The following is an 11,879-nucleotide window of genomic DNA, read 5'->3' on the forward strand; positions in this document are numbered from 1 at the left end:
GAAAATTTCCCCTATTTTGATTGTTCCAATTACCACTACCTTGATTATGGTTACCATAACCTTGGTTATGATTACCATAATTTTGGTTATGATTTTGGCTACTATAACCTTGGTTGTTATAGTTACCTCGGGAATTTTGGTTCCCATGGTTCCTATTACCACCATTTTGGTTGTAGTTGTCAAAATTGTCATGGTTGTTGTAATTCGTATTCCATTGACCTCTTTGATTCTCAAACCTAGAATCATTATTGTTTGACACATAGTTCACATGCTCATTCACATTTCCATCTTGATCATCACAATCATCCATACATGCATGAGGGCAATTAGAAACATCATGATCATAAGATCCACAATCATCACAAAACAAGCATCCACTAGGCATGTTATTAGAAGGGGAGGGGGTTAAGAATTAGAAGACATACCTCTCCCCTTAGATTAGGAGGGAAGACTTGAAACTTGGTAGGTAGCACTTTCCAACTTCGCCTTGATAGAAAACATCTCCTTCCCCAAGTTTGTCATTTGTGAGGATAGATTATTGATTGCATTTAGATGATCAACCGAGTACACCAAAGAGCTACTCTCTCTAGTTGACTCTCTTTCTCCATCTTGCCAATCTCTATAATACCTCACTACATCTTCAATTATGTCTACCACTTCCTCTTCCGTTTTGTTCATGATAGGACCTCCGGCTCCTCCATCTAAACATGATTTTCCTTGAGGACTAAGGCCTCCATAGAAAATTTGAATAATTTGGTAAGTAGGAATTCCGTGGTGAGGACATTCTCTTTGATACTCTTTGTATCTCTCCCATACTGCATTGAGACTCTCACTAGGCTTTTGCTTGAAACCTTGAATCAAAGCTCTAGCCTCCGCCGTTGTATTCTTGGGAAATTCCATTCACCTTGATAGTATTGCAATATTTTTCGAACTCCTTGAGATGATTTAGCGAGCTTACATGCTTGGCCCCACTAAATTGTCGCTTCTCTATAAAAGTGATCATTGCCGGCCTTATTTCAAAGTCATTCGCCGGTGTTGTAGGTGGAGCGATCTCTCAAATATATATTCACCGGGAATCCCCAATTATTTCAACGCCACCCTTGGATTTTCTCCCATTCTTGCTTATTCCTTTTGTTGTGGTTCTTCTTCACTTGAAGTGCTAGGGCTCAAAGATCGTCTAGCAACCCTTAACCTTGCAATAGTTCTCTCAATTTCCGGATAAAATGGAACTAGTGAACGACCACGTGCTCTATGCATACAATCTCAAAAGAAATGATTAGTAGCACGGCTACAAGTGTAGCCTAAAAGAAAATCTTTTTGTATTTTCAATTAAAGATGAAATAGACTCAACAACTATAACCAAGCACCAATATCACTCCTCGGCAACGGTGCCATTTTTGGCGTAGGGAAAAGTAGGTCGTTTTTTACCCTTTCCTAGAGCCAAACAAAATTTATAAACACTCGACCAACCTAATATGAGTAAATGGTAAATCAAGGGTCGAACCCAAAGGAATGAGTAGGTGCAAGCTATAGCCTAGGTCAAGCTACTTCGAAGATTGTAGAAAGATATGGTTGGTAACTAAGGTATCGAGAAAGCTATATAAATCGAGAAATTCAATATACTAAACACTAGGGATATAGGTTCCACATGCAAACTCAATGATTATGCTAATTGAAGGATCACTCAATCAATTCAAACATTACAAAGGACAAACAATAGTTGCTACCAAAGGAATTCAAGAGCTATCTCCTATAAACCAAGCTAGGGTTCACTATGAATGGCTAACTAGGAAAATCACAATCAAATTCAATCAATTAAAGCAATTCTCAAATCAAGGGTTCATGTCATTAAAATTTGCCATGCAATCTAGATTAATCTTATAGGTTGATCACTCCTAGTCTAATTAATCACATGCACAACTATGTCAACCAATTTAATTGCAACAATTCAATCAATCAAGGATCATCAACTAGAAAAAATCATCAATCAAGCATGCTTGCTTTTCTCCCTAGCAACTAATCTACTCACTAATCATGGTGAAATTGAAAAACAAAACAAATTCCATCACAATTATATTCATTTCAAGTTTAATCAAGAAGAAAATCAATCACTCAACAAATTAAAGCAAAGAATGGAATTCAAATCAAACATTCAAGAATTTAAATGAAATTGCAAATAAAGTAAATTCAAAGGAAAGAAATCTCACAAACTTTCATTGATGTGAAAAAGAAATCCAAGATCAAATTGAAATCAAAGATCAAATTCAAGTATAATCAAGTAATCTTAAGCTTCACTCTCTACTTTCTCTCTCTACTATTTCTGGAAAATAAGTGTCAAGTAAAAAATAAGTTTTCCCCCTAAAAAGGAAAAGTCTAAGGATATAAATAGAAAATCGAGCGAAGAAGATCAGGGCGCCTGGTGCGTGCGCACCACCAGGCCGCGCGTGCGCACAGGTGGGTCTGCGCGCACGCACCACCTATGCTACGCGCGCACACCCTTGCTTGGTGCTCGTGGCCTTGCCTCATTCGATTGCTCGATCGATCTCCGCGCTCCCGAGCATCCCTATCATTGGTGCACTCGAGGCAATGCTCGTGAGAAGGGCAGCTCCTTTATCTTCCAAGCATTTGAACACTTCAAGCCAAAGCATTGCTTCCAAGGTTCTCGTGCTTGCGGAGCTAGCTTTAGTCGCATGTTTGGATTCCCGAACTTAGCTCCATCGAATTCCTTAGCTTCCTCCTTGATAATTAAACCTCGGGAAACTCAACACACCTACTAAAAAAGTCAAAGAAACGAAGAAGCGAGAAAGGATAACCGAGAGATGAATAAAATAGAAAGAAAACCATCAAAAGCACACATCTCCCTAAACTTACGCACAAACACGCAAAACAAGCATTATTATGCAAAACCACGACATAAAAGACTAAAAACAAGCATAGAACTACAAAGAAAACCTAGCCTAAGAGTGCCATAAATGACACTCATCAACACTTCGTGAAAAAAATTAACTTTTTTTTAATTTTTTTGTTTTAATCCTAAATCTAATTATTAATTATGGGTTTTATGATGATTTTCATGATGTTAAATTATAGGTAGTATGTAAATAAATTTTCAGATTTGATTTTCAATTAAAAAGCCCTGAATTGAAAACCCTAGGTTTATAAATTATTGCATGTTAAAGGAATTTGATTTTAGGTGGTTTAAATTTTTAATTTGAGGGTTTTAAAACATATTTTCAGCAAGTTTTAATGACTTTATAAAGCTTGAAAATTTTGTTAGTAAGTTATAATTAAGTTTCTTGAAGGAATTTTTGACTACCCATTAATTGGGATTAACATAAGGGGTTTTAAATTAATTTTCAACTTGTTTTTAATAAATTATGAGTGATTTAATGATGGTATATATTGCTGGAAATTTGTCTTGAGTAGATTTTAATGCCTCTTTATAATTTTGGATTGTAGGAGACTTCCAAGTGAATGGTTTCATATAGTCGTGGCGATTTTAAGATCGTATTCAAGGTACATTCGCGTATTTAGTATTGATTTGGTGATATAGGAACATACTAGGCTTTGAATAATTGATTCCAAATAGTACCATGATAAATTTGGATTGAAATTTATTATTTGGTTGATGTTGGTGATTAAATTATGAAGCATAGATTATTTGTGATGGATTAGTAAATGAAAATAATAAATTTGGCATGTTATATATGAACCATACTTTTATTATTGGCATGATAGAGAGCATGTTTAATTATACTAAATGTTTAATTTGGTTTGGAATATTAAAAAGGAACTTTATTATGGTTCATATAATTTTTATTGATGCTACAAGCATGAGGAAAGAGTTATTTAAGTGTCTATATACACGAGGAATAAATTATATATTGGTGTCTTAGTGCACTTAAGGTGTTTTTAACACCAAGGGATAGGAATTTTGGCGTGTTATGCGTTTAAGGTGTCTTTGACACCGAGGTAGATTAAAAAGGGTTCAACAATTAAATATTATGTGGTCACTAATATTCAAGAATTGAATTGGTATGTTTAATTGTTTGAATAATTATTATAATTAATTGTGTTATGGTTTGAGAGTCATCACAAAGTTTAATAATATGTAAATAACATAAAGTGAAAGAGATTACACACCAAAACTCTTGGAAAGTATATACCTTGAGTATGAACATATGGGGGAGTTATGGAGTTTTATATTTAACCATAACTTCTACTTGGAGTACATGACGCTGTATATTTCTTTTTATTATATTATGCGCAGGAATTCAGCCACTCACGAGTGGTTCTTTTATAATGGCACGGTTAGCTCCTCAATGCTAAATGAATCAATTAGTTATTTATTTTAGGGTCGTGTTGTATGTTGTATGCTTGTAAACAGGTGCAACAAGGTAAGTTGTGTGATGATAGGTGAAAACATGTTAGTGTGCTTTAATTAGGCTTATGTACTCGGCGTTGCTGATTGTGTGTTTGTATGTTTGTTTGTCCTTGTCTTTACTTTGGCCCTACGATGACCCATTTCTAATGGAGAGTAGTGGGGACAAGTAGAGAGAAGCTTTTCAGGTGATGAAAGCATATTCAAGATGGGCATGAGTGAAGAGTGAATCATGCTTAGTTTCCATAAGTTTATGTGATGTGGTTTATTGCTCTAATTGTTTTATTATATTATACTTGTGAGATTTACGCAAAAATTTTCAAGTTGGTTTGGTTAAATAAGGGCCTACAATGGTTCCAAGTAGTAGTTGACTTCGTTTTACTTTGGTTTGACTTTACTTTGTTTGGTTAACTTTTAAAGTTGAATTGTTTTGAATATTTTTAAAGTTAGTCTTCCGCTGTGTGTCTTTGATGGTTTCCTTAGCCGTTTTCACAGTGGCGGTAATGTCATAGATTTTCCTATTTTGAATTTTAAAAGGACAAAGCAGGTATTTTAAAAGAAATAAATTTCTAGGGTGTTACAATGATGCAAGTAAGATTTTACCTAATGCAAAACTCAAATATTTTACTTGAGACTACTCCATTCTACAAATATTTTTGTTAACTTTTATCTATAATACCAAGTATATATCATGACATTAGGTAAAGTAACGCTTATATTATATATATATATATATATATATATATATATATATATATATATATATATATATATATATATATATATATATATATATATATGTATAGAATTAAGATCATGTGAGAACCAAGGTGAATAATGAGAACTAAGAACTAATCTGAGCCTTTGATTCATTTGATCCTACGGCTGAGATGTTGTCCGCATTTTTAACTTAGTAATGGCATTTTGGTAAATTATTGTATTATACCCAAACATATCCACCGTTCTGATTCGCTTTTTCTCTCTTCTTCCTGGTTTCTCTCTCTTCCACCAAATTCTCTTTGATCAAGGCAATTTTCTTAGGTTTGCTCACGATTTCTTCGCTTTTGTTCATCAAATCTTGCGTGTTTCTGTTAAGGTACGCAAATTTCGATCTTTTAGTATGTTGATTGCTCGCTTGAGTTTAAGATTACTCGATTTGGTTTCGATTAATTCGAGTTTAAATTTAGGGTTTTTGCTATTTTTATTTTTATTTGATTAATCAGTGTTTTTGCATTTTATAATCAGATTAAATAGTCAAAATTTGGGGGTTTTTTGCTAGTTTTTGTTTGATTTATTTGTGAATTTTGATTGTTGCATGTGCTGTAATTTTAATTGCAATTTTTGTTGTGTTCTTTCATGATTTACTGTCCAGATTATAAAATTCAATTTTAGTAACTTGGAATTCAATTGGAATTATTGTATCTCTGGTTAATTTATTTCTTTTTTGCTTTAATCTATTGCACACTAAGAGTTCGATGAAATGTCTGACTAGTTTAATACAATGAATGTTATGCTATGTTGCTAGCTTAGGTGTGATATCAACATTACAATTAATTTGAACAACTGTGATTAACCTAGTTGTTTGCCCAAAACTAGTTTTGCATAGTTGTTTTGGTATTGTTTTTAAGATATTTTGATTTACTTTTGAATTTTTTCTATTTACTTTTGAATTTGCCTAACATTCATAGGGCATGAATTGTGAGCTGTTGAGTCTAGATTAATACATCTATACTGCTAGGCATCCTAGACAAGGGTGTGTGTAGTTGTATGGCTGTTTGAGCTTGGCATTACGAGGGTGTGTGTAGTTATGTGGTGGTATGGGCTGGGCATCCTTGTAAGGGTATGTATAATTGTGTGGCTAACTAGACGGGGCTTTCAATCATACCAAAAAGAATAGTATATTACAATTAGATAATATTTGTCCTGAACTCTTTTACTTTTCTATGCATATGCTACGGTAATAAAAATGACAATGGGAAGAGAAAGACTAGTGGAAGAAAAAAAAAAAAAAAAAAGAGAAAGAGTACACTATTCTGTCTCCTTTTAAATTCCACTGAGAACTATTACCTAGTAGCTGAAATTCCATTCCAGTGATTGTACTACACTCAATATAAATGCCTGCACCACTAGTGGTACTCCTTAAAGTGCAATTTTCTCTGTAATCTTGGATTTCTCAAGATATAGTAGTCTTCATTCTATTAAGAAGGTTTAACTGGATCAGGAAGAATTAGTTGATGGATATACATGGTTTCAAATCTAACACCATTTGTCATTCTATTTTATATATATTAGCTTTTAGTTTTAACTTTTTTTTTTAATTAGTTTGGAATACTTTAAATGGCCTTAAATTCCTTGATTGCTTATGTGTGATGAGGATGATGGTGATGAGGCAAAATTAGATGATAGTGTGGATTATTATTAACGTTCCACTGTCTGCAAGCTTCCAAACTCCACCAGTTGTTTCTAGAGAGTTGAAGCAGCATTCCTAGTGTCATTACAGGTGCTTCAACGCTTACATACTTAGGTTATTTGGGTATAGTCAATGATGGCAAGAAAATAGTTAGAGCTCACCAGACAAATGTGTTTTTATTTTTATTTTTTTTATCATAGTAGAGTTAGTAATGTGTACTATTGTTATAATAGAATTCCTACTAGTCGAATTGTAGATAATTCATGGTAGAAACTATAAAATATCATATAGCTGTAATTACTTAAAGATTTTTAATTTACTTTTGAGATATTTTTCTTTACTTTAAAGTATTTTTTATTTACTTTTATCAAAAATGATCAATTGCGTTAACTGACTGTTCTTACTATATAATAGCCTACTAGCTCAATCGGTAGAGCATTATGCAATTACACAAAAGATGTGGGTTCGAGTCCCACATAGGTTAAATATTAGAGGATTTTTTTTTTTTTATATTTACTCTGCATTTGAGCTTTTTTTATTTACTTTTAGAATATTTCATTTTACTTTTTATTATTTTTTATCTACTTTTGACATACGATGTATAGTGCTCTACCACTATGCAAATGATATTGAAGGAGCTAATCAGTCAAGTGAGGTGGAATGAAACCTCCGATCAAAAGCCCATTGTAACCCATACATGCAAGCCATAGCCTCTACATGTAAAGTTGAAGTACAAACCTCGAAGTTACTTCCTCCAATGATCCTATCATCCAACGGGTCTTATAGGGGGCTAATACTGACCACAATAGAGATGCACTGCTGCTGCCGATAACAATGATGTTGGTCATAATATTGCTGTAGAGCACAACATTACTACTACTGCAGCAATGGTGTTGCTGCACAAACCAAAGATACTGCCAGTACGTTACAAGAAGCTGCTTCCAAGTACAGGGAGCTGCTGCATTGAGCTAAAAGTGGACACGACCTCTAGCTGGGAGGATTAAGGTAAAATGGCAATAAAAAATGAGGTTGGCACGTGGTGGAAGTAGTGAAGCAAAGCACTATACATGTCCTAATAAGTATACTCTTGAAATTTTTTATTTACTTTTGATATTGTTGTAATTACTTTTAATTTCAAAACCTTTACATTGATTTCCACATATAGTCCTTTCATATAACTTGACTCATCTTGTGACTTTTGAGGATATGAAAGTCAGTGACTCGGGTTTTAAATTAGTTTTATAACAAAGTTTCCATAGTCACTTTATTATTAAAAGCCAATTAATTGTTCTTATACCTTAGAGCTAATTTTAAATACTTTTTAATCATTTTGATTTACTTTTGAGATATATAGTTTAAATAGCTTCGGAGTGTTTTATATTTTCCCGAGTGTTTTATATTTACTAGGATGTGAAAGGCAATGACTTGGTTTTTGTGCTATAATAAAGTTTCCACAGCTACTTATCATTTCAAGCTAATTTATTATTTGTATACTTTAGAGCTAATTTGATTTACTTTTTAGTTAATTTGATTTACTTTTAATAAATTTTGAATAACTTTAAAGTGTTCTTATATTTACTTTTATAGAACCCACGTAGGAATCGAACCTACACCTCTATGCATCCACATAGTGCTCTACCATTTGAGCTAATAGGTTTAGTTTAAAGTCTTTTTTATTCACTTTATATTCTTTTTCATTTACATTAAACTCTCTTTTATTTACTTTAAAGGTTTGGTCATATATTATGGAGGAATGGTCTAAGTGCTCTACCATTTGAGCTAGTTGTCTTTTTGTAAGGATGATTTTTGGTAGTTGATTATATATTCATTGAGAAGATGTTGATTGTAGTATCTGCCAAGTTTTGATCGCTGAATGCATCTTTGTTGTTGTTATTTGTTTATTTCAGTTGCTTAAGTAGGAATGATTAGCCTACAAGAACCACACATGCCATTCTTCCAAAGCACAAGGATGGGATCTTCTGCTTTTCTTGGATGATATTAGCCATACAGTTGCTCTCTGAGACACTTAATGATATTAAATCTATGAGAGATAGTATAAAAACACTTTTCACTGATGTTTGATCAAGAAATTACAATTACCTTTAATTAGACTAGTTCTTGAGAAAATAAATCAAGAATGCACTTTAGAGGTACTTTTAACATATCTTGCTTACTTTACGAGGAATGTAGTTTACTTTTCAAGGTCATTTTAAATTTACTCATTAATGTATTCAAAGTTCAAACATAGATGTGCAATGAAAAACTAGAACAATATCAAAGTGTAAAAAAAAAATCACCCAAAGTCATTCCAAAATTAACACATACTTATTCATAAGATACAAAAATTAACTCAAACTCAATTATATTTGTTTCCAAACTCTCCGAATCGCACAAATATATGAGCAAAAAAACGACAAATTAGATTAAATAAGTACAACACATAACTCACAATCATGTATTGCAATTTCTACCGTAAACAATTAAACATCATCAATTTTTTACTGTGAAATTACTTTTAAATTTGAGAAATTTCAAGGTAAAGCATATATAATTATACCTATTTTGAACTTGATTTACATCTCGAGCAAATAATTGAGAGACGTTGCAGAAGAAATACGAACAAAATTCACCAAATTAAACTAGCTAGCAAACTTTAAGTTTTAGCAAGATCTAGATGAAACAACAAATTGTACTAATTTTTCAATATAATTTTCAGAATATGAAGAGCCCTAAATTAACTATACTGAATATAAAATTAATGAAATTAAAATCGGTGATCTATAAAAAAAAAATAAAAAATCTTACCTCAGAAACTACATCAAGGGGAATATAGAAAGCTAAAAATCCGCTTCAATAAAGTAGTGAAAGCATTAAAGTCGCTTCAATGGAGAAAGCTCGAAGGCAACTTTAATGGAGAATTCAAAGGCTTCATGAAATGGATGAGAGAGAACATGCTTGAGGAGAGAGAAAGTCAGCTTGATTTTTGGGAAATGAATTGAATATGTGTGAAATAATTTAGGCCGCTCATCATGCGCGCATCCAACTTAGATCTAACGGTCGTAGTTAATTCCTAGTTCCTATTATAGGATTGGTTCTTATTATAACTTGGTCCTATATATATATATATATATATTGTGATGACTAACCTATGTACCAAGCGTATTTTAGATAAACAAAGTAAGAGTACAGGTGGATATCATAACATTAATCGATTGTGACATCGGAATATTGTCATCAACAACAGCAACAAGCTGACAAGGAAATTATATTTTGTGGCTAACTTCATTTCATATTATTTGCATTTTCATGAAGTTGCCACAAGGGGGCAAGACAGTATACTTTAAATATTAATGTAATGCCTCAATCTTTTTTTTGTCATTTAACCCTTGTTAATTCTCAATGCTTTAATCAAAAGAATTAATCGTAACATTGATCATACAGACAAACAAAACACTGCAAAGCGCACAAGTCCTAAGCATAGATAGTGTATTAAGTCTACAATGTGTCATAAGCATATAGAGTAGCGTTAGTGTCGATAAAATTCATTTTAGAAAAACATTCTTTTATGCATTTGCATGTCCTACTCAATCTTTTACCTGTGAAATATTTTATTTTTCGTTTTCTAATTTAATTTGGTTTTCTCAATGCATCCATAGTATAGATACATAATGTCCAATGTTGATAGATTTGGAATTACATTAGAGTTTATCCTCCGATATAAAGTCATCCAATGATAATATTTGCTCACAAGTCTTTGTTCTCAACGATGTTACAAAAGTTATCGCATACGATAAATATTTTGTGCTTTAAGCGCGAGACAAAGCTATCGAATGTTATCTCCGTACAAAGACAACATTTGAAATGTTAATGGCCTTGACGCCAAAATTTATTATGACGAGAAAACCACTTGGTTGTGACACCAAGCGTGAACACTAAATATTTTCAATGACCTTAACGTCGAACATCTCAACAAAGTTCTTCGATTGGCTTTAATGCCAGAAAAAGAGATAACACATTAAGAAAATTTTTATCGATTACTTTCAAAATAGATATGTGGCCTCGCCGCCAGAAACTACGTTGAAAAGAGTTTATGTCGCCCAAATGGGTTCAATGCCATGTGTCATAACAAAGAGTTAACGTGTCATCATTTATTTAATATTCGTTGTTATTGACATGATATTATGTCAAGATGATTCAATTGTTCAACCTTCGAATTAAGTGATCATAACGCAACATTACAATCAACAACCGGTTCAGTTTAACCCAATGTCTTTCATATTAATGAATTATTATATTATTTTCTAACGACATGTTGATGCTATTGTCTTATATTTCTTTTTATAATCATTGTACATATTTTAAGTTTCTCTCTATCATCTAATTGTCCAAATACTCAACAACGTTTAAGATTTAGCATTATCGCCAGTGTACAAACCACATGGATATCAACGCTTTCTTGAATGGTCTTAGCACCCGAATTATATGTTTTGGCCTTGTCGCCAGTTTACTATTTGTTGATAATCTCCGACCAGCGTTCGACATCGACAAACTCCTTCTGACGTCGACGATTAGCTTACGTCTATCGACGACAGTTTTGTCCATCGACAACATCGGTTTCTGTCCGTCGATGAGCACCAGCTTGCGTCTGTTGACGATCAGTTTCCGTCCGTCGATGACATCAGCTTCAGTTTGTCATCGATGACACTTTCTTTCAAAGTTGATACTAGCTTTTGACAACGACGAACAACGTCTAATGATGTCATCGACATTGACATGACAGCAACTTAAGATTACATATGAACAAATTATGACCTCAGAATAAGACCAACGACGAAGGCTTCAAGAGTCGAGACACTAAGGCAACGACACTAACATTGGAATGAGTATAAAGTCAAAACTAGGTAATTTTCCTAGTTGTTGCCGTGCTCCAACTAAGAAAATGGGGGGCTATTGTTAAGGGGTGATTCTATACATTGGTTGACCGACAATAATAGTCAACGACAGACAACACAAGACCAAGTCAAGATGGTTACGAGTGCTCCCTAAAATCAAGGAGAGATAATGGTTCAACAAGAATAAGTCTTAAAG

At 33.1% G+C, this 11,879-nt stretch overlaps 1 non-coding gene across 1 annotated transcript; it reads left to right on the forward strand.

Annotated features, from left to right (window-relative positions):
* Positions 1–766: 766 nt before the first annotated feature.
* LOC145593275 (small nucleolar RNA R71) lies at positions 767–872 on the forward strand. Its single transcript, XR_014102635.1, has one exon. It is a non-coding gene; the product is annotated as a small nucleolar RNA R71 (small nucleolar RNA).
* Positions 873–11,879: the final 11,007 nt, after the last annotated feature.

The sequence above is a fragment of the Chenopodium album genome, chromosome 18 (genome assembly GCF_948465745.1).
Source record: "Chenopodium album chromosome 18, dcCheAlbu1.1, whole genome shotgun sequence".
NCBI lineage: Eukaryota > Viridiplantae > Streptophyta > Magnoliopsida > Caryophyllales > Amaranthaceae > Chenopodium > Chenopodium album.